This window comes from Crotalus tigris, unplaced genomic scaffold (assembly GCF_016545835.1).
Source record: "Crotalus tigris isolate CLP2741 ecotype Arizona unplaced genomic scaffold, ASM1654583v1 scf7180000018396.560290, whole genome shotgun sequence".
Classification (NCBI taxonomy): Eukaryota; Metazoa; Chordata; class Lepidosauria; order Squamata; family Viperidae; genus Crotalus; species Crotalus tigris.
In genome coordinates this window covers 481,313-508,213 of record NW_024096980.1, presented here as the reverse complement: position 1 = coordinate 508,213, position 26,901 = coordinate 481,313, and the positions used below count along the sequence as shown (strand labels likewise).

The window sequence follows — 26,901 nt, the reverse complement described above, 5'->3', positions numbered from 1 at the left end:
TACTTATGTGACCAAAATATTCTAATTTCACACAGAACCAATGAAGTCTGAACAGGACTAATCAGGAAAGAGATTTTTCATGATAGCAAAAAGCTCAATGAAGAATTTGGCAACTATAAAAATAGCAAATACCATCCATGTGGTTTTTGGAAGTAGACCAAAAATAATACTTTTTGTATTGTACCTTTTAATAAGTCTACGATAAATCCATAGTAAGCAAGCTTCTGACTGACATTGCAATAAGCACATTTCAGTACTACTGAATGCATGTAATCAACCAAATACGTAGTCCTTGACTTACAACAGTTCGTTTAATGACTGTATGAAGTTACAACTGCACTGAAAAAAGTGACTTATGACTATTTTCCACACAATTGCTGCATCATCACCATGGTCATGTGTTCAAAGTTCAGATGCTTGGCAACTGGCTCATATTTATGATGGTTGTAAGAGTCATGTGATCACCTTTTGCGATCTTCTGACAAGCAAAGTCAATGGGGAAGACGGATTCACTTAACAACCGTGATATTAATTTAACAATTGCAGTGATTCACTTAACAACTGTGGCAGCGAAAAGTCATAAAATGGGGCAAAACTACTTGACAAATATCTCGTAGCAACAAAAATTTGAGGGTCAATTGTGGTCGTAAGTTGAGGACTACCTGTATCATCATTATTGCCATAGACTACCATGATATTGTACTTTCCTAGCAGAAGTTCATGAATAACAGATACCCCCTTCCCCCAATTAACTCATTACAATTAAATTTAATTGCTTTATTGTTCCCATGACTACATCTCAAAAGGTACATTACACAGATGGCAAACGTAAGAAATTGGGTGATTAAAGATCCCATCAGTTAGAGCACTTATTCGTATAAGGAAAGATTACAAGCTTTGGATTTAGGAAGATGGATGATGGTAAGACTGAAGTTGGTATTATTTACTTATTTAGCATATGGAAACTGAAACTGGTTACATTGGATGATATGAAGAAAGCCTTTGATTCTCAACCCCGGACAAATTATAAAAAAGCAAATTTCCCACCAAAGGTGAATGTACAACAAATTGAGTTAAGTGAGAAGGGGCGTTGTCTTACCTGAACGCCTTTTCTCAGCTTGATGATGTAGAATCCACCGGATGGGTTATTTCAGCCTTCCTGCTCAGATAGACTAGGTCAGAACTTTGGCCATGCCTCCCTCAGGGTGTGTCTTCCCAGTTTTGACGAGACGAAGCATCTCTGATGAAGTCCGGCGCAATGGCTCCAATTATCAGGACACCTGCCTAGACTGCCTTACAGGAGGGTGTGGATTCTACATCATCACGCTGAGAAAAGGTGTTCAGGTAAGACAATGCCCCTTTTCCAGCATGATGAATGTAGAATCCACCGGATGGAACATACCAAAGCCACTCATGTCCCTATTGGGGGGGGGGAGTCTAGGCTTGTGTCCCCTGCGAAGAAACAACCTGTTGTAGGACCTGTCTGTCAAATGCGGCATCCGCCGCTGCAAACCTATCTATCCTATAATGCCTGACAAATACTGAAGGGGAGGACCACGTTGCTGCCCTACAAATCTCCTCGACCGAAGCTTGCGTGGACCAAGCAGCAGATGCAGCAGTGCTGCGTGTGGAGTGAGCCATAACGTGTGCAGGAACTGGAAGAGACTGAGACAGATAGGCCCGAGAGACTGAGACAGATAGGCCCTTATCCACCTACCAATGGTCGAAGAAGAAACCTTCTGACCCATGGTGGAGGGTTGAAAGGACATGAACAAGGCCTCCGACTTGCGGAAAGCCAAGGTTCGCTTGACATAGTGACGCAGAGCCCTGCGTATGTCCAATTTATGCCACTGTTGTTCTAGACTATGAGAAGGATTTGGCAAAAATTTGGAAGAACTAGGTCTTGGGACCTGTGAAACAAGGTATTGACCTTTGGAATGAAGGAAGGGCCCAATCTGAGGACCACCCTATCCTCGAAGAAGGTACACAAATCACTCCTAACTGAAAGTGTGGCCAATTCCGATATTCTTCTAGCTGATGTTAGGGCTACTAGGAATGCCACCTTCAAAGACAGAAAATGATGAGAACAAGAACTGAGAGGTTCAAACGGAGGAGAGATCAGAGCCTGCAACACCTTAGGTAGGTCCCAAGATGGATAGCGATGTACCGCGGGCGGTCTAGTGCTAACCGTCCCTTTAAGGAAAGCACTAACTGCCGGATGTTGCAACAAAGGAACCAAGTTGTCACAGGTAAGGACCGTTGACAGGGCTGCTACCTGCCTGCGGATGGTACTGGGTAATAAACCCTTGTTCATACCTTCCAGCAGATAATCCAAAATATTGGGAATTGTGACCGAGAGTGGCCTGAGATTTTGTTTATTGCACCACGTGCAGAAGTTTCTCCACGTGGCATCATAAATCCTATTAGTCGAGGGGCGTCTTGAGGCCTGAATCATCGAGATCACCCCAGACAAATAGGATTGCCTAACTAAACTTTCCCGCTCAAGTGCCAGGCGGCTAACTGGAGCCACTGTGGGTCTGGGTATTGAAGGTTCCCTTGGCTGAGAGCCACGCGATCCAGGGAAATCCTCCACGGTGGCGAGAGTGAAAGATCTACAAGGTCGACAAACTACAGACGCCGTGGCCAATGTGAAGCAATCAAGATTACCTCCGCCCTTTCCTGAATCAGTTTGTGGATGGTTGCCTGTAACAATGGAAAGGGGGGAAATGCATACAGTAGGTCCCCCAGCCACTGGCACTGGAGGGTGTCCGTTCCTTCCGCTCCCCGTGTCGGAAACCTGGAGAAGAACCTGGGAAGTTGAGTGTTCGACGGGGAGGCAAAGAGATCCAGATGTGGACGACCGAACCTTATCGATGTCCCTGAACAGTGCCGGGTCCAGTCACCACTCCGAGTGGTCCACTGTGACCCTGCTCAGGGAATCTGCTTGTCGATTTGCCTCCCCCGAAATGTGCTCCGCCCTGATGGACCCCAGGTTGGACTCTGCCCACAGACTTAGATCCAAGGCCTCCTGCATGAGCGACCAGGACCGGGTCCCTCCCTGCTTGTTGACGTGAGCTTTGGCTGCCACGTTGTCCATCAGGACCAGGACGTGCTGTCTCATCACTAGGGAGGAAAACTATTGGAGTGCTAAGTGTATGGCTCTGAGTTCGAGCCAATTTATATTGTGAGCTAGGTCCAACCGGGACCACTATACCTGGGCCAGGTGAGTTTGAATATGGGCACCACAACCAAATAGACTGGCGTCTGTGGTCAAGGTGAGCCTGAGGGGCTCCTTGAAGATGGTCCCCTTGTTCATTGTGGGTGAAGCCCACCATAGGAGGGATACCAAGATGTGGTGGGGAACTCTGACCCTTTTATTGGAGGAACTGAGGTTCTGTTTCTGAAAGGGAAAGAGGAACCATTGAAGGCGTCTTGAATGAAGCCTGGCCCACGGAACAATCCCCATGCAAGAAACCATCTTTCCCAAGAGTTGGGACAGCTGTGCCAGGGGCACTATTTTGTCCCTCCGAACCTGATGTACCACTTTTCGTATGCTGACTCGACGTTCTTGTGAAAGATAGACCTTGCAAAGGTCCGAAGCTATGATTGCCCCCAGATGTAGGAGGCGCTTTGTGGGGATCGTGTGACTCTTCTTGAAGTTCAGTGAGAACCCATGAGCCTGAAGTGTATGTATCATGACCTCGAGGTCTGACTGGGCCGACTGGAAGGAACTGGATTGAACTAGGATATCATCTAGATAGCATTGCACATGCACCGGCCTCAGCCTGAGGTGAGCTGCCAAGACTGCCAAAATTTTTGTGAAAACCCTAGGAGCTGAAGATAGACCGAAGGGAAGAGCTCTGTATTGGTAATGCCGGTGTGTGTAATAAAACCGGAGGAACCTGCGGTGTTCTGGGAGTATCGGGATGTGTAGGTATGCCTCTGTTAGATCTATGGATGAGAGGAAATCCCCTTTCCTGATACTGGCGAGAATGGACCTTAGGGTCTGCATCTTGAACCTCCTGTAGGTTAGGAAGTAATTTAGACCCTTTAAGTCCAGTATCACCCTCCATCCTCCTGAGGGTTTGGGGACCACAAACAGGATGGAGTAAAACCCCTTTCTTTCCTGATCCCATGGTACTGGTTCTATGGTCTTGATGTCTAACAGATGGGAGATGGCCGTGGCTACCAATTTTGCTTTGGTTGCGTTTCTTGACACCAGACACTGAATGAAGTGCTCTGGAGGAGGAGAGTAGAACTCTAGAGTGAGACCATTTCCCTTACCCAAGAGTCTGTGGTGGTCGTCTCCCAAATGTTGCTGAACAGCGCCAGATGACCCCCGATGGGAGAGTCCTCCTTGGCGTCACTTGGACCGCCTATACGGGCGACCGCCCGATCCCCGGAAGGGGCGTTTAGATTGGAATTGGCCCTTAGCTCCCATGTTCTGGCAGTCCTGCGGACGATCCTGTCTGGGGGGAAAGGATCGTGAGCCTCTTGACCAATCTCAGGACTGCCCTGCCTGAAAGAACTGTCTCCACTCCCAGGAACCGCTGGGACGGAAGGTCTGCCTACGGAACTCCTGTTGGGGCCACCTATCCGACCATTTGGAGGGGTGTGCCAGAATCTTATGTTTATCCTTGCCCTCAATAATATGCGGTTCAAGGATTGGCCCGAACAACTGTGTACCGCTATATTTGGATGTGGACAAGCACCACTTTGACTTCAAATCCGTTCTCCACTGTTTCAGCCATAGTAGCCTACAAGAGGCAACTGTAGCTGCAATGGATCTGGCAGAGTACCTGGTCGAAGGAAGAGAAGCGTCTGCCATGTACTCTGAAGCGGCCACTAGTTTCCCTAGTGTCTGATGTGTTCGAACCTGATCCAGTGGAACAATTGTCTGAAGCTCGCGAAGCCACATGATCGATGCCCTGGCGAAGAAAGAGGATGAAGTTGCGGCCTTTATCGCCCATGCCGGAGCCTGGTGCGCTCGGCGAAGAGAGAGTTCAAACTTCTTTTCCTCTGCTTTCAGGGTCTCAGCCATATCCCCTGGAATAGCAGATATGGAAAACAAAGAAGTCAGAGGAATATCAACTGAAGGTACCTCCAAGAGGGAAGCAAATGAAGAAGACACATTGAATAGTTTCTTCTCTGTACTATTAGGAGAAGGCAGAGTGGTCAGGGATGACCACTGTTTCTCCACTGTAGTACGGAAAACCTGTGGACAGGGAATCTGCTTATCCTCCACCACCTGTTCCACGAACAAAGGGTTAGATTCCTGACTGGTGGAGGTAGAAGGTTTTTCGTCCTGTACCTAAGTGAGGTTAATGATAGTAATGGCCTTTAACAGTAGAGACCTGAAAAGAGAAGGGTCAAAAAGCCCCGAAGTTGGCACCTGTTCGGGCGCTGCCTCATCCTTTGACATGGGCGTGTCAGCTATCTCCAGGTCAACAGACCCCTCTTCCCCTAGCTGGGAAGAAGTCTCGGAAACCCTTGAACCGAGGACAGTGGTACATGCCGCCTGAGAAGGAGGTATAGGAGGAGGTGGTGGTGGTTGGAAGGGCCGCTGTCCCCTAGAAGACATGAACTGCATAAATGCACTGTGCACAAAGGACTGAAACTCAGCTGACCACCTATCCCCTTGTTCCACATAACTAGCACCAGCCTCAGCTGGAATAAACGTGGCTTCAGGGCCATGATGAGATGATGATGATGAGCGAGGGGGACCAGCCTGCACAGTTTCTCCCTGAGGAGACCAAGCCCTTGGAACATCATGAGAAGGTGCAAATGGAGGCTCAGATGTAGGAGTGTCCAATGGAGCGGGGGGAACCACTTCAGCTTCACTGGACCTGAGCCTTTGGGCTTTGGAGAATTCCCTTTCCAGTGCCAAATGTCTCCTCAAGGCCTCTCGCTCAGCTGACTTTGAGGGCTCTTTGGTAGAGAGGTGTTTTTTTTTTTGGCCTTTTTCTTTCCCTCCGTGTCCAAATCAGTAGATCTGCGCTTTGCTTGTGCAGGAGGAATACCAGAGCCCTGTGATGCCTGGGGCGAGGAACTGTCTGCCACTGCAGTCTAGATAATCCGAGTAGGAGATACCCAGAAGTGGGGGGAACCCAAACATGCAGATCTAGTTGACAGAGATGGAAAACCGATCCTCACACAACAGCAATGGCAAGGACAGGCAGACAGCTCTCTAGAACTGCCTGTCTAGGCCTGTGACAAATGCCACACAATAATTGTAACAGGTGGAGTTAAATAAATTCCCCTTCGCTCAACTCACCCCAGAAGACGAGGACATGTGCCAGAGCACAATGAATAGTTAGAATAATGACACCCGATACAGATCAGGAATCAGCTCTGTATCTGATGAACACCGAAAACTTGCCCCCCAGTGAAAGGACTGACAAGGCAGACCTGTGGCAATAAAAAAGCAGACCTCAGTACTCTTGTGAGGAACACGAGGTCCCTCAAAATGGCTTCCGTGCTCAGAGACACACTCAAAATGGCGACTGTCTAAGAGACATGTCAAAATGGCAGCTGCCTAAGAGACACACTCAAAATGGCGGCCGTTGTTGATGACCCCTTCAATATGGCGACCGCCTGCAGAACATGCAGTTAAAATGGCGGCCGCACCCATAAAGTGCCTCCCAAGGAAAACAAGCACACAAAAGAGGGGAATAGAAGGGAATCAAAAACCCCTGCCAGAAACAGACTTTAAGCTAGTCAATCTAATCAAAAGCAATTTCCCCGATAGCACTTGCTGTTAGGCGCGCTGCCTCCGCTGCAATGCAAATTCTGAAGCCCAGGAAAGCCTCGTGCCGACAAAGCCGAGAGGGAAGCCTCTGAATTGTCTGAGTCTCTGGAGACTCCCATCACCGAAAGCCAGCTGGCCAGCTGGTCCGCTGCTCCGCTGATTGCCGATTGGGAGCTGAAAAGCCCCTATTTGATAAACGGCCTGCAGCCTTCTCCACAGGAGCCTGTTGGGCTCGAGGCGGAAGGCCTGATTCAAATTTCGACTTCAATTTTGTGAATTTAGTTCCGAATGAAAAACAAAACAATTTAAATATAGCCTAATAATTTTAAAGTCAATTAAATTCAATTAGAAAGCAAATTAACCTAGCCTAGCTAAGGAGCCGAAAAACTGCGCCCTGTCTGAGCCTGAGACTAAGTCAAAACTGGGAAGACACACCCTGAAGGAGGCGTGGCCAAAGTTCTGACCTAGTCTATCTGAGCAGGAGGGCTGAAATAACCCATCCGGTGGATTCTACACTCATCATGCTGGAGAAAGAATACTTATTCACATACTATGTACCAAAACTATTGAAACAGTTTCTGAAAAATGAGATTACAATCACAGTAATTTACACTTTAAAATAGAATTGGATACATTTCAAGGAAGAAAGTATCACTGGCAACTAGTCATAATGGCCACCTAGGACTTCCAGGAACAAAAACAACATAGTTTCAAAAACAGATAATTAGAAACAAAAGTAAGACATTGTTACTGACCTACAGTAATTCTCTATTTTCCAGGGGTGTTTAATCAGCTTATTGGGAAAAGAGGATATTGCCCTGTACTGGGCTGGATCTAATCCAGGAGATGCTATTTATGAGGCCATAGTAATTATCTGTTGCCATAACTGTAATAAACTGTTATATTATTGACCACGAGTCTTCTACTTCAACATATGTACAATATTCAGCCAAATTTTTTGTTCTGTACAAGTTAAGTTTTATTTTCATTCAGTTGATAACAAGATTTTAAGATTTCACATCTACACCCTGCTTTTCCAGGTGGATATTTGCAGCAGAATGGTTAAATAAAATCAGCCAACACTTAATAATGAATATTACTGAATATTTTTACTAAGTTCCCAGACATTTTGAATCAATTAATTTAATTAAAACGAATTAACATGTCCAATACTTACTTTAAAAATCCTTATTCCTTTCCGATTTTATAAAGGAGTAGAGCGAAAAGAGGAGACTCTTGACTATTGCCAACTCTACCAATTCAGTGTATGAAAATTTCATGGAAAGAATTATTTTCTTATGTTCTGATGTCTGAATGAGACAAATAATTCACAGTTGCTTTGAAAGTTTAAAACCCTTAATTCTTGTCCCCATGACCCTTAGATACATCCAGGCCTGCATTCAATATTTGGGCTGAAAATAATAGGTTCCAAGGACTATCAACACTACTTTTAGTCAGTGTTGCTTCTTTCCATTTGTTTGAAATGGTATATAGCAGGGGTCTTGGCTGAGGAATTCTGGGAGTTGAAGTCCACAAGTCTTAAAATTACCAAGGTTGGAGACCCCTGGTATATAGGATTTCCTCCCTGAGCAGAGGGTTGGACTAGAAGACTTTCAAGGTCCTTTCCAACTCTGTTACTCTGTTTCCTTTTAGTCATTCACTTACTGTATTGGCATTTGGCACAAGGGACAAATGGATGGATCTTTCCTGCCCTAATAAACCATAATTTGCAGACTTCCAGGTTTTATTGTTTAAAAGTTGAACTCACTGGTTTGATAAGAAACTAGCTTAACTTGGTCAAACCTGGTGGAAGTTTACATCTAGTCAAAGACGTTGTTACAGTTTGGAATCTCATCCTTCATCTTGCACAGTGACATTTTTTAACTGTCCTACTGCAGAGCAACACAATTTTAAAGCAAAACATAGAAATTCAGGATTTTAGCTAAAAAAAACCCCACCAATTAAGTTTGCTTGGAAACAAAAAGACAGACGCCAGGATAGGGGTTTCTAAGTAGTTTTGGATTGCTGAATTTTTAAGCATGTAAAAAATTATGGATGTAGACCTGTTTTATTATTATCAATCTTACAAGAAATAGGGCAGTAGTTGGAAGGCTAAGTTGATGGGCTAAGTTGCCTGTTGTTTAATGAAATCCAGTATCATGTGGGGGCTGTTTTATTGTAAAGGAAGATATGCATAAACATACTTGTACACACACACACACACACACACACACACACACACACACAGTCTTCTATTTCTTTATAGTATTGTTGAATTGTTCAGTCATATGTAAGTAGTCCTTGTTCAACAATCATTTATTCAATGACTGTTCAAAGTTGTATATTTGGATTAGCCAAGGTCATAACCAGAATTCCGTTAAAAACAACAACTCAGTCTAACTTTTCAGTGTGTTCAGTGATATCAGAAAGCAAACGGCTAATAACACCATGTTTCTATCAGCCAATTCTAGTGACTAAGTGCAAGCTTGTTTTCAACCTACTTCAGAAATTACATTGGGAACCCCAAAGGTGATCAGAAATGTTTCCATGGGGAGTTGTGTCGAGAAGAAAATTTGGCATATTATGTGGCAATTGCATACACATACTACACTATCATTATTCATTTCTTCATTTTAAAGTTTTACTTAACAAACTCAAAAACAATTAACATTTAACATAACAGCAGTTATATTACATGACACACTTTATATGGTTTATTTACTCTTTCAGTCTTAGTATAATTTTAAAAAATCAATAAACTTTAACAGCTTTTCCCTAAAGGTAGGTTGATGTTGGCAATACTGTGCTTTATTCTTTATTCTTCAATACTATATATAATTGTTCAAGTCACTTTTCCCTGTCACCATTCTGGTGGTTTAACTTCCCTTATATAACTTTATTTCACACTGGAGAGTAGAATATTACAATCCATCACACCTTTTCAAGCTTGGTATTTCTTTCTTTGAGAAAACCAGCATAAAAGCCAATAATATGATAAGAATTTTTCACAGCAATCCTTTGTTAAAATCCAATAGGAGAAGTATAGACCAATTAGTAGCTAATTATGTATGACAATTATTTTTTTTATTATATAGACAATGGTATAAAATATAATGTTCTCCAGATGTTGCTAAAAATAACTCCCTTAAAGCCTCATCCCCAATGTATAATATCATAGTAAACTATAATTCAGCAAAATCTGGAAGGCTATTAATTCAGGACATGAAGACTGAGACATCAAAAATAGTTCAAATAGAATTTAATCCTATTTTTATATATCTGTGCTGATTATTCAGCATCTCTAGGAATATAATCCTTCTAGCACACTAGCAAATTTAGTTTATTAATGTGAATTATAATTCATAATATATTTTCTTTAGCATGTAATTCTATTAAAGAGGGTCCCAAAATGCAATTAGTAGTTTTCATTGTTCAGCTTCATTTCAAAGTCAAATATTTCATTATTTTTTTTTGTAATATATTTTATTGAATTTTTAAAAAAACATAAATCACTTAATAATTGGTGAACAGTGTATTGTCTGGGTTACATTTGTAAAACAATCATTAACAATTAATTTCTATAATCCATATTCCACATAATAATTTTAGTTGATTTCCTCTTTCCCAAAAATATCCTCTTTTGCAAACACTGAATTAATACAATTCTTATTATTTTGATAAATAACAATTGAACATATATTTTTTTCAATATTCCTAAAAATAATAATCATATTAGTATAATATTTCTTTTCTATTCAGTCATTCTGGTTGCCTTATCATAGATCCTGTTACAATCCTTATTTTAGTTTATTTCTCCCACCAAATTCTAGATATTCTTACTGGTGAAGATTTTCTCAAAAATTAATTACATTTACATTTACAAATTTAACTCTATTTTTTCTGTATAAGCTATCTCACACTTTCACATTTCTTAAGAAATAGATAAAACGATGAAAAGAAAAAGAAAGGAGAGCAAAAGTAAAGAAACATAACATACTACTTAAAATATATATCCCTCTTAGGCTAATATATATTTATTTCCTCAATTTCTTATTCTTTTTAACCATAATTAAGAACATCTTTAATCTTTAAACATTCCATTCAATACCTCTAGTCATCTAGTCCTTTAACTCCTATTCAAAACATTTTTTTCATAATTTTCTAAAATTCAGTCACATTTAAGTATCTAAAACATTTCCTTTATTTAAATCATTTCAACTTTTTTTATTACTCATATCAAGAAAAAAGAGAAAATCATACATTTAGAGAATTCATCCCTTAGAAATAGCATATATGTTCCAAATTTTTCTATTTCTTTAACCATATTCAAACAAATGTTTCTTTTTTAAGTATTCACTCTTATAAGCCCCATCATCTATTTTCTTGATTTCCACCTTAGTCTTTTTTCTTTGCCCAGTATCTTTCTTGATCGATATATTTTGCTGAATCAAAAGGTTTTTCCGTATGTTCGTAAATGTTGCTGTAAATATAAAAAGTAAAGCAATATCTTTATTAAGGGCATTTGCCCACTCATTTTTATTGCAAATCTTTTTCCTTTTTTCTCTCTGCTTCTCTTGTCACTTTTTGTCTCTCCACTTCTAGTGTTTTCCCTGGTATCTCTGTAGTACGTTTTATCCAGTCTTTTTTCTTGTACTCAAGTTTATTTTGTAGTGTTGATATATAAGTTGTTTTTTTCCAAATCTAGTATTTCTTGTAAATTTTTTCCCACTTGGATTAAGTCATACTCCTTTGTTTTGTAGAATTCCATCTTTAAGTCTCTATCCTCGAATTTATGTTCAGTCATCTATTTTGTCTGTTCCTTCTCTGCTGTATTTTCCAATTTTGGTATAAAATTGAATTGGAGATGAGTTTATTTATATTTTCAAAATTATTCTTGCTTTCTTTGTGATTTGAGATCATTGATATTTGAATTAGTTGCAACATATTATATATCTCCTCTTGAAAAATATTCATTTTTTCTTGATAAATATTTCCTATAAATCTCTGATTTTCCATTGATGAAAAGTCCAGATTCCCCCCCCCCCCCAGAAATAGCTTTGGATTCAGAGTTGAATAAATACTTATAGCCCAGAGAGTTCAAAAAAGTTTTTTTTTTGTTCCCTCAGGTTTCTAAGTCTCACTTTATCTACACAGCTGTTCTCTTTGTTAAAGCTTTGAAAGTCACAAGTAAAGATTAGTTTTTTCCCCAGATTTTACCATGACTGTCATAATCCTCATCCACCAGTAGGTGTCAGCACTGGTTCATTTTTCAGATTTTAATTCCTCCATGAAAGGTTCAATTCACCACTTCCATTAGCAAAAGGGTGGGGCAAAAAAACCCCTCCTTCACTTGGAGATTTTTTATTTATTTATTTATTTATTAATTTTTGCTTCTTGGGAATTTCTCCCCTTCAGGAAAGTCGATAGGTAGGATAGAGAAAATCAATGTTCTTACCTAGATTCAAGCACACTGTTTACGATCAGCTTAAAACAGTACTTTTGACTTCAGTTGCTCACAGCTTGGGCTAGACTCTGGAGTTTGGCTAGCTTTTCTCCTGTTGGTTTCTGGAAGGCTTTTCCTGGACCGATCGGGTCGACCGCCATCTCTCTGAGGTCCCTGGGACTTTCTTCCTTCATTGCCACTTCTCTGGGGCAGCTTCTGGCCCATTTAGGGTCCTCTAACAGGAAGAAACTCAGCTGGAGGGCATGGAGTCCCAAACCCCTCAACTGCTTCGCTGCGCACAGAACCGGAAGTCCCAAATATTTCATTCTTATTGTCCTGTATCTTCTTTCATTATAAATTCTTGGAATTATTTTACTTCTTTTATGGTTTGGCAGTATTCCAAATTTATCATACTACTTGATTTTGGATTACCTGGTTTATATACTAAAATATATTTGATTAATTTATCCAGATAGTTTAATTATTTTAGTTTTGAATTAGGCTTTCCTAATAGATGGGCAGCATGGCGGTGTGTTGGGATGAGCTCCTGTCCTTGCCCCAGCTCCTGCCAACTAGCAGTTCAAAAGCATACAAATGTGAATAAATAAACATATACCATTTCAGTGGGAAGATAACGGTGCTCCATGACATCATGCTGGACACATGACCACGGAAATGTTTTTGGACAGCACTGACTCAGTGGCCTTGAAATTTCCCCATATAGTGGCAATGACTAGTGAAGTAAAATCCGCAGGGATTACTAGTTCCTAATACATAAGTTATTCATTTTGATTTGTTCTTGAACTTGAATATTTGAATTTAAAGAGGGCACAGGATCATTTTCTTATTCTATTTTTTCTCATTTTTGAAAAATTAATATTAGAAACAGGCTGTCATTTCTTTCATGATTTTTTTCTTCTATGATTGGAGCTACAACTTTCAAAGGCTACTAATCATTATTTCAAAATGGCAATAGACAGATAATTTAACTCCTGTGGCAGATGTTGAAGAGTCATATATAGAAACAGGAGAAGTTCTGCTTTACCATCCCTTTTAAATAGCATTAACCCTTAGTCTTTACTATTCCAGGTATTATAATTCAACGGAAAATAACTTCTTTAACTGTTAAATAAGGGCTTGGTTATTTTTAAGAAAGCTAAAAAAACAGAATGTCCTCAAGGAGAAGTGACAGCGATAAATATAACATGCTTCCTTAAATTTGAGTTGTGTCATTTTAATCTAGATATTTTAAGATTTTTTTTAATTCTCCCTTTATTATTTTTATAAATAACTCAAGGCAGCAAATATATCCAACACTATTTTCTCCTCCTATTTTCTCCATTACAGCAATCTTGTGAGGTGAGTCAGGCTGAGAGAGAGTGATGGGCAAAAAGTCACCCAGTCAGTTTTTCATGCCTAAGACAGACTGGAACTCAAAGTATCATGGTTTTTAGCCTGGAGTCTTAGCCACCAGACCAAACTGCTCTCTATAAGAAACAGAGCAATTTACTTGTGTTCCTAATGGTTGGTATGGAATGAGACAATGTGTTTTCAGACTAGAAACCAAAACCAATGACCAAACATCTTTAAAATTGTCTCCTCACTTACCTGCCTGCCCACCCCTTGATATCTGATGGAGAGACCCTTTGTGATGCCCCATCAGTGGTAGGGCACAACTCCTGGAAACCCAAGGTGCTTTTTCTAAAAGGCAAACTGGGCTTTCTTGGGGTTTTTTTTCTTTGAAAACATTTCACTTCTCATCCAAGGATTTTCTTCAGTTCTCTTCTTTTTCAGAACTGAAAAAGCTTCTTACATGAGAAGCGAAAGGTTTTCAAAAAAAAGAACCGAGAAAATCCAGTTGCCTTTTGGAAAAAGCACCTTGGGAGGATCATGACCTGGATGATTTGAGTTTCTCCACAGACAATTCCTGGAAACAAAAGAAAAGAACTCAACAGTCACATCTGGACTGAGGTCTTAGAAGACCTTCTAGACACCCCTCATAGTAGCCTTTAATGAACTGGTTTAAGACTTTCCTATTTAAAAAGGCATTTTTCCACAGGCCATGCACCTTTTTCCTGAATATGCTATTTAGTATATTTTTCCCTTCTACCAGATGACCAAATTCCTCATTGTCCACATGCCTTAAAAAAGTGGGACATAATTTTATTTAAATAAATCATTCATAGATAAAAAAAATTAAAATTCCAGTAAATAAATAATCTAAATAGTTCCAACAGGTAATCAAAGATCTCTGAAAAATACAAATAGAATATATACTTACAAAACAATCAGTTAAGAGAAGGGGAAGCATCCGGGGACTTACCGTTCAGAGGAAGAAACTTAGGAAGGACCTGCCCTAATTAATCAGATGATTAAAAGTAATGGTAGGAAGGCTGTACCTTCAGACTTGCAAGATTCTGTTAATGTAGCCTTTGTGATAAGATAGAATTAGATCATCTAGTCATATTTCCTGTCTGATTTATCCAGAAGGCCTGACATTATACTTAGAATCCATCGTCAAAATAATTTTCTGTGTAGCTGCTAGCAGCACAGTACTTAAGTTAACATGACTATATGTTGCCATTAAAAGTGAGGAAACTTTTATTTATAGGCTACGATACCCTAAAGTTCATATGTACAGCATCTATGTAATTTCAACCATCTAACCCAACCTTTCTATTCCAGCAATATATTTCTTTGTAAGAATGCTGCGAGAGCAATCAAAACTAGGAATAACTGCCAACCCATTTCATTTACTAGAACAGAAATGTGTCACTCACACTCAGTTGCATGTTCAGCACACTGAAAACACATTAATTAACTAATAAAAATATTCCTAGTATATTACAGTATAAAAAAATAAAAAAGAACAAAGTTTTAATTTACAGGGTTCTGGTCTCTGTGGGTACCAAGAGAAGAGAATGCATTCTATTGTTAGTATTGTACATAAGTGGAGAAATTGGCAAGATCTTTAAGCCTTGGAAGAAAAGGTGATTGAGGTTTTACTAAGCTTTCTGCAGATGTGCTAAGCTAAAATTCTTCTAAAAGTATTTTATTTTTATTTTATATTATGATTCAGAAAGATGCCTTTTTACCTTATTAGTCAATGTCAGTATTAGGAATATTGACTGAAATAATTAAATTAAAAATCAAGAACATAAGTATGTTAAGTAAATAGAAACTTCATCCTATTGAGAAGGATGAAAAAAAGTTGTGCATTTCTTTGAATTAACAAACTCTTAGCCAGGATGGTACAAATATTACTGAAAGTATTCAATAACTAAATACCCAAATAATGTATTCTTAATTTCCAATTTAAGACACATTTCTCATCTAGATACAATCAGGAAAAAAAAATAAGCAACTTGCCGTAGCAGACTTTGGAAATAATGCTGAAGATAAAAATTCTTACTTTTCAAATTTGAAACACAGGATCATGTTATATTTAAAAACTTCTTTCCCAGCTAATTTTATTGAGATACAAACATAAAACTGGAACTATTAAGATTTTTTCTTCTTTCTATTTCCCCATTTATGAATTACTACAAGATTCCCGGATTTTACACTGCCACTGATAAAATAACTGATTAGTTCTCATATTAGCACTTATGCATAATATTTGAAGTAATAGCAGTATTCCAATGACAACTTAATAATTTTTGTGCAAGATCATTTTATAAATATTTGTGTCCCACCTTTATTATTTTTGCAAATAATTCAAGACTGCGAACATATCCAATACAACTTTCTACTCTTATTTTCTCCTCAACAACTACCCTGTGAGTTGAGTTGGGCTGAGAAAGAGTGACGGGCCTAAGATCATTCAGCTGGCTTTCATGGTTAAGGCAAGACTAGAATTTTCCATCTTTCTAGCCTGGTACCTTATCTACTAGACCTGTGGTGGCGAACCTATGGCACGCGTGCCACAGGTGGCACGCAGAGCCTTCTCTGTGGGCACATGCGCCATCACCCCAATCCTAGGCCTTCAGTCCCATCCATTATCAACCTGCATCAATACCTGTGGAAGGTAAGGTTGCCACGCCAACCCCCACCTCCCCAAGCATTTGTCTTTCAGTTGCATTCTGTTTCTCCATTCGCTTCTCAGCCTCCGCCGTGTGTTTGTGGGACTATCGATAAAAAAAAAGTTTCATCAGACTTCCTAACTTCTTAAGATCTCGCGAGAAGTTAAAAAGTCTGATGGAACTTTTTTTTTAATTGACAGTCCCACAAACACGCGGCGTAAGGCTGAGAAGCGAACAGAGAAACGGAATGCAGCTGAAAGGCAGGTTAGTAAAAAAAATTGCTTGGGCGAGGTGAGGGCATCTGGGCAGAGGCAGGCATGGCAACCTTACCCTGCATGGTGGCGGGAGGGTGGGGAATGTGCCCTTCCTGTGCCAGGCCAGCCCCTCCAGCCCTGAGGTGGCCATGGTGGGCCGCAGTAGGCAGGGCGTTGAGGTGGGGGCTGGCAGGCCGACCAAAGCAGCAGGTGGAACGCAGAGGCTCAGGGAGGGAGGGCACTGAAGTGGGCGGTTGGGCCATTGGCAAGAGCAACGCATCTGAGCAGAAAGTGACCTCAGAACAAGTGGGGCAGGTAAGGAAAGAAATCCTCGCTCCCCCCAGAAACTGCCTTTCTTTCCTTACCTAACTCCCAGCCCCGTGCTGTTTCTCCTTCACAATCTGCTGCCACTGCCATGTGCAAGGAAACAAATGAAGGTTTTTTTTGGGGGGGGAAGGGTCAGTCAATCAATTCCAACTTATCATGAAAAATCGTGAAGTTGGAATTGATTGACTGACCTTTTTTTCCCAAAAAACCTTCATTTCCTTGCATGCAGCAGCGCTGGCGGATCACAAAGAAGAAACGGCACAGGGCTGGGTGTCAGGTAAGGAAAGAAAGGCAATTTCTGGGGGAGCGAGGATTTCTTTCCTTACCTGCCCCACTTGTTCCGAGGCTGCTTTCCATTGACGTGCTACTCTTGCTAATGGCCCGATTGCCCACTTCAGTGCCCTCCCTCCCTGAGCCTCCAGCACTCCACGTGCTGCTTTGGTAGCTCTGTAGGCAGAGCTACAAAGTTCTCTTCTCTGTCAGAGAAGAGAACTTTGCAGCTCTGCCTACAGAGCCACCAAAGCTATAGCTTAGGGGTCCTCAAATTATGTCGTGACCTGTCTTTTTATCTGGCCTGCCTCAACCTCCCAGGCAAGCCATCCAATCGCAAGGAGTGGGTGGATGGTGGCGAGACCCCCAGCCAGTGGCGGGACGGCAAATTGGTGGGAGATTTTTTTTCCCAGTTTCTCCCTCGTGTGCCCAAGGACACGTTTGCGCTTTGGCCACGCCCCCTTCCTCTCTTCCTCTCGTCTATTCACGTTTTTACCTCAGGGCCAGGCTGAGAGGTTTAGGCCTCGCTTGCAGCCTCAGCCTCACTTAGGGCAGCCAAGCCTGGTGATGACGATGCCACTGCTGCTGCTGCTTCAGAGGTGGGTCCCTCGCTAGGCACTACAGAACGCGAGCCCCAGCTTCCGCTACTGCTGCCGCTGCCACCATGCCAGCTAAAAGGAAACTGGTGCCGCTGGCCCTCAACATCACCCTCACCATTGCCGAGGGACCCAGCCCCAATGGCAGTTGGAGTGCGGCTGCTGGAGTGGGGCGCCATTTATGGGTCTGAGTGGAGTGGGCAAAGGGCGAGGTATTTGTAAGGGGTGGTCCGGGTGAAGAGAATTTGTTCCTGGAAAGTTATTTCGGGATTGTGATGGGTTGTGTGAAGCTGAGGAAATGAAAGGTCGGGGGAGCTGCTGGGAGGGAGGATGCGATCGGCCTTTGGAGGACCATACCGATCCATGAACAGTGGTGGTGGTGTCACATCCAGGTGAACCCCCAAGAGATAGGCAAAGCTGGAGGTGGTAGAGCAGCTTGGAGGAACCGAGAGTGCTGGTGCTGGTGGTTGAGAGAAACTTCATTGGTCTTTAGGGTCCAGGAAATGGTGGAGAAAGGATGGGGGCATTGAGATGTGCCCCATGGGAAAGAGGAATGAGGTCCTGCCAGGCAGGTTCTTCTGTCCTGAGACAGTCCAGAATGTCAATCAAGGAGAATATTTCTGGCTCAGAGTTAAAATGAAGGGTCCTTGGGGGGGGGGTTTGTCTCTGAGGATGGTTGTTTTCTTGCAGACATTTCAGGACCCTAAGTAGGATAATAAACGAACTAATGATGTTACCTACAAACTGTAAGTTAAAAAGAAGGATGGTGGAGCAGGAAAGTAGCTGAGGCCCTGATGACTGGACCTCCATTGCATTTAAACTGCTCAGGCCTTGCTGGGGAGCGCTACAAACTGTAAGTTAAAATGCAGGAGGGTGGAGCAGGAAAGTAGTCTTTAGTTTTATAACTAAAAATCAAAAACAGCAGGGGTACATTCAGGGCAAGTGCGTCTGAAATTCCTTGTATCTCAGAATGTCTGGCTTAGTTCAATGCAACACTTGTTTTGCAGCTGTCTTTCGCAGTACTCTTTTCAAACTTGGAAACTGTCCTATCTGTAAACAAATCACTAGTCTACAAGGACAGATTATTTATCTAGGGTCTGTTATCTGTGCTCTTAAGGCAGAAATTAGGTGTCCAATTCAGCCCTTCTACTCTATCGAGCTTCTGCGCTATCAGCCCCCTCTACCACAAAGATCCTGCAGGAGAAGGGCAGTGTGGACAACTGTGGGATCTGGCAGGGTGAGAGCTGTGAACCATAAACACTCAGCTTTCGCTGTTTCCCTGCACAACAGATTCAGTGCCCTTGCTGACCTTAAAAGGGACATTAAGGAGACAGGTAACGGTATTTGTGATGATAACTCAAATGAGCAGGGGATCGTGGTCCAAGATGAAGAACTTGTTATCGACAGGGAGAAGGGGGAATCAGGTATTACACATCAGTCATGCAAGAACAGAAAGGCATCCAAAAAGAGAAACCACCTTCTGGTTGGTGATTCAATTATGAGGGATGTAAATTTAGGAAAGGACACAGAGATTTTGAAAAGAGATCAGGTGTCTTCCAAGTGCTATTGCCAGTAGGGACAAGAAGCGTATTTCTAAAATAATCAAGAATGCCAGCAAGGACTGTGATGTGGAGGCTATTGTACATCTTGGCACTAACAATTTGTCCCAAAAAGATGTATTCTCTGTGCAGAATGATTTCCAGAGCTTGGGGCAGGAACTTAGCAGAATAGGCTGTAGGCTTACTTTTTCAGAGGTTTTACCAGTGTATAAGGAGCAAAATGGAAAAGGCCAGAGTATAGCAGAATTCAATATGTGGCTAAAGGAGTGGTGTAAAGGGGAAAGCTCTGGTTATATTAGTCATAATGTCTGTAGATGGTCCAATGAAAAAATGTACAAAAGAGATGGTTTGCATCCATCAAAGAAAGGGACTGAGTTACTTGGCAATAAATTCACAGATTTTCTAGAGCAATATTTAAACTAAACAGCGGGGACAGTGAGTTAATTGATACAGAACATCCCTGTCCCCACCAATCTAAAAATTATAGGGCTATCAGTGGATGTAACATAGATATGTGTGTGGACAAGAATATCAACCTTGCTGTCAAGCAAAATCAAGCTTTTAATAGCGAGTGCCACACATAGGTTATGTAGAAAATAAACACAGGGTCAATCATAAAGGACTCAAATGTCTATACACCAATGCACAGAGTATGAACAGCAAACAGGGTGAACTAGAAATTCAGGTTAATGAGGGCAGATACGATATTGTTGCCGTTACGGAAACATGGTAGGATGAAACCCACAAATGGAACACACAGCTAGAGGAATTTAAATTATTTAAAAGAAACAGACCAAATAAGAGGTAGAGTTGCTCTCTATATAAGAAATAACTACATCTCTACAGAAATACAGCACAACAATGATGAAAACTGTCCTGAATGCATTTGGGTCAATATAAAAGGGGGGAAAATGACATTGCCATAGGTGTATACTAAGGCCACCCAACTAAACAGAGGAAATAGATGAACTTTTTGCTAGTCAGCTAACTAAGGTATGTAGGAAGCACATCACAATAGAAATGAGGGACTTTAACTACCCTGACATCAAATGGGAGACAAACACTGCACCAAGTGGAAGATCAAACAGATTCCTGACAAACCTAGCAGACAACTTTGTCTCTCAAAAAGTAGAGAAGGGAACTAGGGGATTAGTCATATTGGATCTAATCAGAGATGAAATGATAGAAGGTGTTGAAGCCACAGGAACCTTGGTAGGAAGTGATCATGCAATACTGGAATTCAACATTATGGAAGCACAAGCAATAGAACACAGTCAAACTAGACTCTTGGACTTTAAGAGAGCTAATTTCAATAAATGTAGAGAGGGCTTGGGAAGGATTCCATGGATGAGAATCCTCAAGGGGAAAACAACTCAAGAAGCTTAGGAAATTTTGAAAAGTGAAATAATAAAAGCCCAGTCTAGCACAATACCAACAAAGAAGAAAAATGACAGCTCTCAAAAGAAACCAGCATGGCTGCATAAAGAACTCTTGAAATTGAAAGATAAAAAGGACAAGTATAGAAAGTGGAAAGAGGGGCACATAACTAAGGCAGAATATCAGCAAATAGCCTGAGCCTGCAAAGATGAAGTGAGGAAGGCTCAAAATGAACTAAGGCTTGCAACCAAAGTCAAAAATAACAAAAAAAACACCTTCTTTCAACCTGTAAAAAACAAGAAAAAAGTGAAGGAAATGATTGGTCCATTAGTGGGGGAAAGTGGCAAGAAGGTGACAAGCAACAGGGAGAAAGCAGAACTATTTAACTCATTTTTTGCATCTGTCTTTACACAAAGGGAAAAAACAGACCAACCTATCAAAAATAGTGAAATAAAAAACAGAATAGAAACACAAGTTAAGATAGGCAAGAAAATGGTAAGTGAGCACCTGTCCAGCCTAGATGAGTTCAAATCACCAGGACCAGATGGATTACACCCCAAGGTTCTCAAGGAACTGGCAGATGTGATCTCAGAACCACTGAATTATATTTTTCAAAGATCCTGGAGCACTGGGGAACTACCAGAGGACTGGAAAAGAGCTGATGTAGTTCCCATCTTCAAAAAAGGAAAAAAAATGGATCCAGGAAATTATAGACCTATCAGCTTGACCTCGATACCTGGGAAGATTCTGGAAAAGATAATCAAACAATGAATCAGCGAACACCTAGAGCCAAACAAAGTCATTACTAAAAGCCAACATGGGTTTGTCAAAAACAGATCATGCCAGATAAATCTTATTGCATTCTTTGACCAAGTGACAAAATTAGTGGACCAGAGGAATGCTGTGGATATAATTTACTTGGACTTCAGTAAGGCATTTGATAAAGTAGATCACAACCTACTATTGATAAAGATAGAAAAATGTGGGTTAGACAGTGTTGAGTCCTCAGCTTAATGGCAATAAATCACAGAGCATCTCGTAGAGTTAAGCTTTTATTGTTGTTCCTTCAGCTCCGTTTCAGCTCTGAGGCACGCAGGCCTCTCTGCCTCTCTTATGAACATTCCCCGGACCAAATGGCAACATTTGGCACGCTCTGCTCCTCGCCCATGCGTGCGAAGCAGGCGCCAGCCAGTCTGGTCCCGGGCAGCTTGCAACTGTCCGGGACTGTTGCAATGTCCCGAGCCTACCTTTGCAGGCTCAGGACACAACACCCCTTCCCCCCCAGCTAAGATTAATAACCATATGAATAGTTACACGCAACCTCAACACGAGAGTGGTGTGCCAACCCATGCTCCAATGTTACTGGGTTATTGTTCTGGGCATTAATACCCAACGCCCATATTCCCATTGCTCCCAACAGCAGACACCTTCTCACTGTTTCTGCTTTGCCAGCAGAGTTACAAAATCCTCAAGGTATTTAGGAGATCTCTTGACTCTCTGTGACCTTAGACCCTGAGAATTTCCAATTCCATTTTGCCCAGAGGATGACATGGATTTGCCCCCTCTATCAGACCCTGGTGGCCCCCATGGACCATGCCCCGTTGCCTGGTGTGCTTGCTTGCCCACCGGGCTTGTCAGACCGGACTTTGTTCTCCCAATAACCTGGTTGACCTGCCTAGTTGCAGGCTCTCTGGCCCCTCTATAGAATTGCCACTGTTAGGCAACTCTATAGTGCCTCCCAGGCCCACACTGGACCTATCAGGGGGCTGCATTCCTTCACTCCCCAGTTCCGTAATGGGACTGTCTGGGGCTTCAGTATTTCCCCAAAACTTAATTGCCCCCCCATCTGTGCCGGAGGTGTCAGAAGTGGGATGTGCCTCTCCGGCCATCTCCTTGTGTGTATACCTCCTTCTGGAAACAGTAGCAGTACTGGGCCAACTAGACTGGTTGTTTGCCAGCTCTCTTGCAATGTTTGAGTTATTAGGATGCTCCCGGTTATTCTCCCTGGCTGGAGTGCTGAATGGTATTGGTGAATGATGAGTATGCCCTCTGGGTGACTCCCTGGCTGGAGTAGGCACTGGTGCCTCTGTGCATCCTAGTTCCCATGGATTCCTGTTTGGAACACTTGCGGAATCTTGGAGTAGGCCTTCTGTGGCCTCTCTGTTGGGGCCCGGCTGCTGTCAACACCCATCCCTTTGCCCATTGAGGTCCCCCTCCCCCCTGGAAAAGGCCCAGGAGTTTCTGAGGGTAAGTCCAGTCTTGTACGCAGCTGGTCGATATGCCGCCGAAGGACACGACCGTCATCCAACGAGACCTCGTACGACAAGGGACCTGTAACCTTGCAAACTACAGCAGGAACCCACAAGTGACCCGGCCCGGAGTTACGGGTCCATACGGGGGCACCCACTTTCAATTGCCTCGGTGCCCTGGGTTGTGTAACTTTAGGAGACAGTCTGTCAGGGTGCAACCGGTCAAGTTTAGTAATCAGTTTGCGCCCCCAGCGAAGTTCAGCTGGGCTTTTCCCAGTAGAAGTTGAAGGTGTGGTGCGGTACGCCAGAAGAAAGTCTGCCAACCTGTGGTACCAGTCCCCGTAGGTCAGTTTCTTTAAAGCATCCTTAGTGATGCGGACCATCCGTTCAGCCATACCGTTGGTGGAAGGGTGGAAAGGTGCAGAGGTGGCATGACGAATCATGTTGGCCTGTAAGAAAGCTTGGAATTCGGAAGAGGTGAATTGAGGGCCGTTGTCAGACACCAACACATCCGGAAGCCCATGTGCAGCAAAAATCCCCCTCAGTACTTGAATGGTCTTGGCAGCAGTGGTTGAAGAGACAGGTACAACCTCAAGCCATTTTGAATAGCTATCAACCAGGACCAAGAAGAATTAACCCTGAAAGGGCCCAGCGTAATCGATGTGCACCCTAAACCAAGGTGACTGTGTTTCCTCCCATCTATGCACAGGAGCCTGGGGTATTTCTGGGCGTGAGCGCTGACAAAGGTGGCAAGCGTGCACCTTAGCCTCAATTTCCTTGTCTAACCCAGGCCACCACAAATGGCTGCGCGCAAGCGCCTTCATTCTTACAATGCCAGGATGACCCTCGTGAAGGGAACCTAAGACTCTAGATCTCATTGAGGTAGGAATAACAACTCTGCTGTCCCACAGCAGACAACCCTGAAAAGTGGATAACTCATGTCTCTTAAGCCAGAAACTCTGAAACTCAGTGCCTGGACAACTCTCTGGCCATCCAGACAAAACCCAGGATAAGACACAAGAGAGTGAGAGATCTGTGGCTGATTCAGCAGCCACATCCCTGGCATTTAAAGGTGACTCAGGCAGCGCCTGAATGGAAAGGATGTTGATGGCAGGGGCAGGATCAGCCTCCACTACTTGTAAGGGTAATCTACTGAGGCCATCAGCATGGTCCATTTCTTTGCCAGGTTTGTGAATTAAAGAAAAATCATAGGCTGACAGAAAGATTAACCATCTCAGCATCCTGGGTGAGCTGATATGGGGGATTTGTTTGTTTGTAGTAAACAACCCCAACAAAGGCTTATGGTCAGTGTAGACCGTGAAATGTCTGCCATATAAACAATCATGGAATTTTTTAATTCCAGCAACAACAGCTAAGGCCTCCCTGTCTATCTGGGCGTAGTTTCGCTCAGCAGAAGACAAGGTTCTGGAGTAATACGCAACAGGAACCTGAGTTCCATCCGTCTAAGGTGGCTAAGTACTGCTCCCACCCCATAAGGGGAGGCATCACAAGCGATGCACACAGGGAGAGTTTCATTAAAATGTGCAAGCACATTATTGGATGTGAGTAAAGACTTAACCTCATTGAAGCTTGCTTCATGTGCTTGTGATCACTGCCACTCTGCCTGTTTGTCCAGAAGCCTATGAAGTGGTTCAGCTACATTAGCCTTGTTAGGAATGAATGAATTATAGAAATTCAAGAGGCCAGAAAAGCTTGTAGTTCAGCTTTGGACTTAGGCCTAGGAGCTTGCATGATAGCTTTTAATTTGGACTCAGCAGGATGAATCCCATTGGCATCAATTTTGAATCCCAGAAAATCTGTAGAAGGCACCCTAATTTTACATTTGTCTTTTTTAAGCTTGAGGCCTGTTTTCCAGAACCGCAGCAGGACAGCCCTCAATCTCTCAGCTAAATTTTGAGTGGAATGTCCAGCAATTAAGACATGATCAAAGTAGGGGCAAACCCCTGGTATACCCCTCAAGGTATTTTCCATTACACTTTGGAAAATTCCAGGAGCCACATTTACTCCAAATTGTAGTCTTTTGACTTTGAATGCCCCCCTGTGTGTTACAATGGCTTGTGCTACAGCAGCAGCTTCATCAACAGGTAACTGTTGATAAGCCTGTGCTAAATCTAGCTTTGCAAAAACACGCCCCCCCTTGAGGGAAGCCAGAATATGGCTGACTACAGGTACAGGATAGGCATGTTGTTGCAATGCCTTATTTAGGGTGCATTTGTAATCTGCACAGATGCGAATGTCCCCATTAGCCTTAAGAGGCGTGACTATGGGAGTTTCCCAAGGACTGGAGTCAACAGGTTCTAAGACTCCTTGCTGAATCAATTTGTCCAATTCAGCATCAATTTTTCCTTTTAAAGCAAAAGATACTCTCCTTGCTTTTACTCTGATAGGAGTGACAGTGGGGTCCAATTTTAAGGAAACTGGGGGCCCTTTGTATGTACCCAGCTGTGGGCTGAAGACATCTGCAAATTCTTTGCAGACTTCTTGTAGACCTACTGTTTGCAAGCTATTGAGCCCTTGTATTCCCAAGGCCTCAAACCAATCGAGTCTTATGAGACTCGTGCGCTCACCCCCCACTATCAATACATCTAATGGACCTTCAAAATCCTTATATTGTACATTAAGGGTGGCCTCCCCCTTAACACACACTTTGGAGTTTTGAAAGTCTGTTAGAACTATATTGGATGGCCTAAGCTTGGCCTGGAACCCACTGCTAGAGCAAATCTTTCTGAATGTGTGAATGGAAATAATTGAAAGTGCAGACCCAGTGTCTAGTTCCATGACCAATGGAACTCCTTGCAACTTCACTTTAAGTGACAGTTTCTTTTTGAGTGGCTTGTGTGTGCCTGTCCTATAAATGCTTCTTCGTGAAGCACAGAAACCCACCCTGTTTTGGCTGGGGACCCTGGTACCTTTCAGGTGCAATTCTTCTCGGGGTTGTACCTTCTGACAGCCCAGACACACAGCTGCTATGTGGCCTTGCTTTCCACATGCTCTACAGATTGCAGAACGGAATCTGCAGTCGGTCCTCATGTGGCGACCTCCACACCTAAAGCACTTGGGTACAGCTGAAGACTTTTCTTTGCCTTCCTTCTGCTTCCTTTCTTTGGCTGGGTAGAGATGATCCACCTTCAGGAACCTCTTCCGAGCTCTCCTGGACTCCCTTGTGGTACACGGAAACAGCTTCTGGAGTACTTCTGATAGGCTTCATATTCTTGATTGCCCCACCTGCTGCCTCTTCTGCAGTAACCTCTCTCAAGGCATCTTGGAACGATATGTCTTCCTTTGCAAAAAGTCTCTGCTGCAAGTCTCTGTTTCTAAGCCCACATACAAATCTGTCTCTCAGCCTTTCTTCTAAGTCTTTAAACTCACAAGGCTTAGCTGCTCTTCTCAAGGCTGCAATGTATTCTTTAGCTGATTCACCAGCCCGTTGATCCCTCTGTTCAAAGGTATGTCTCCATGCAATAACAGACAACTTGGGCTGAAAAATGTTCTTTTAGTAATTTTTTTAAATCTGTGTAGGTAACAGATTCAAGAGGCGCAGGGTCTGCTAAGTTTTCAGCAATTTCAAATGCATCTTGACCATAAACACAGAGCAAAGTAGCTGCCTTTAAGCCATCTTCTCTTACTTGGTTTACTTTCAAATAGTTTTCACCTCTGGCCACATAAGACTCCCATCTTTCTGGGTGCTTGACATCAAATTCAGAAAGCTTCCCTATCTTTGCCATTTTCTCTTCTGTAAGGAAAGGGTCGATCAGCCAGCTTACCTCCAACGACGCTGTATTGGCAGGCAGGTGCTGAATTTAACGCCGTCTTCCTAGCTGTTCTCCGGACTCCTGGGTAAGCTTACAATTCTTTTAATTGCTTGTAAGGAATCCCACCTTCGTCGCCAGTTGTTGAGTCCTCAGCTTAATGGCAATAAATCACAGATCATCTCGTAGAGTTAAGAAGCTTTTATTGTTGTTCCTTCAGCTCCGTTTCAGCTCTGAGGCACGCAGGCCTCTCTGCCTCTCTTAAGAACATTCCCCGGACCAAATG

The 26,901-nt window shown here is 42.6% G+C and overlaps 1 protein-coding gene across 9 annotated transcripts in view; it reads right to left on the bottom strand.

Annotated features, from left to right (window-relative positions):
• Positions 1 to 26,901, bottom strand: part of LOC120311924 (39S ribosomal protein L10, mitochondrial-like) — a 67,562-nt gene that overhangs the window by 29,678 nt on the left and 10,983 nt on the right. The gene's annotated exons all lie outside the window — the stretch shown is intronic.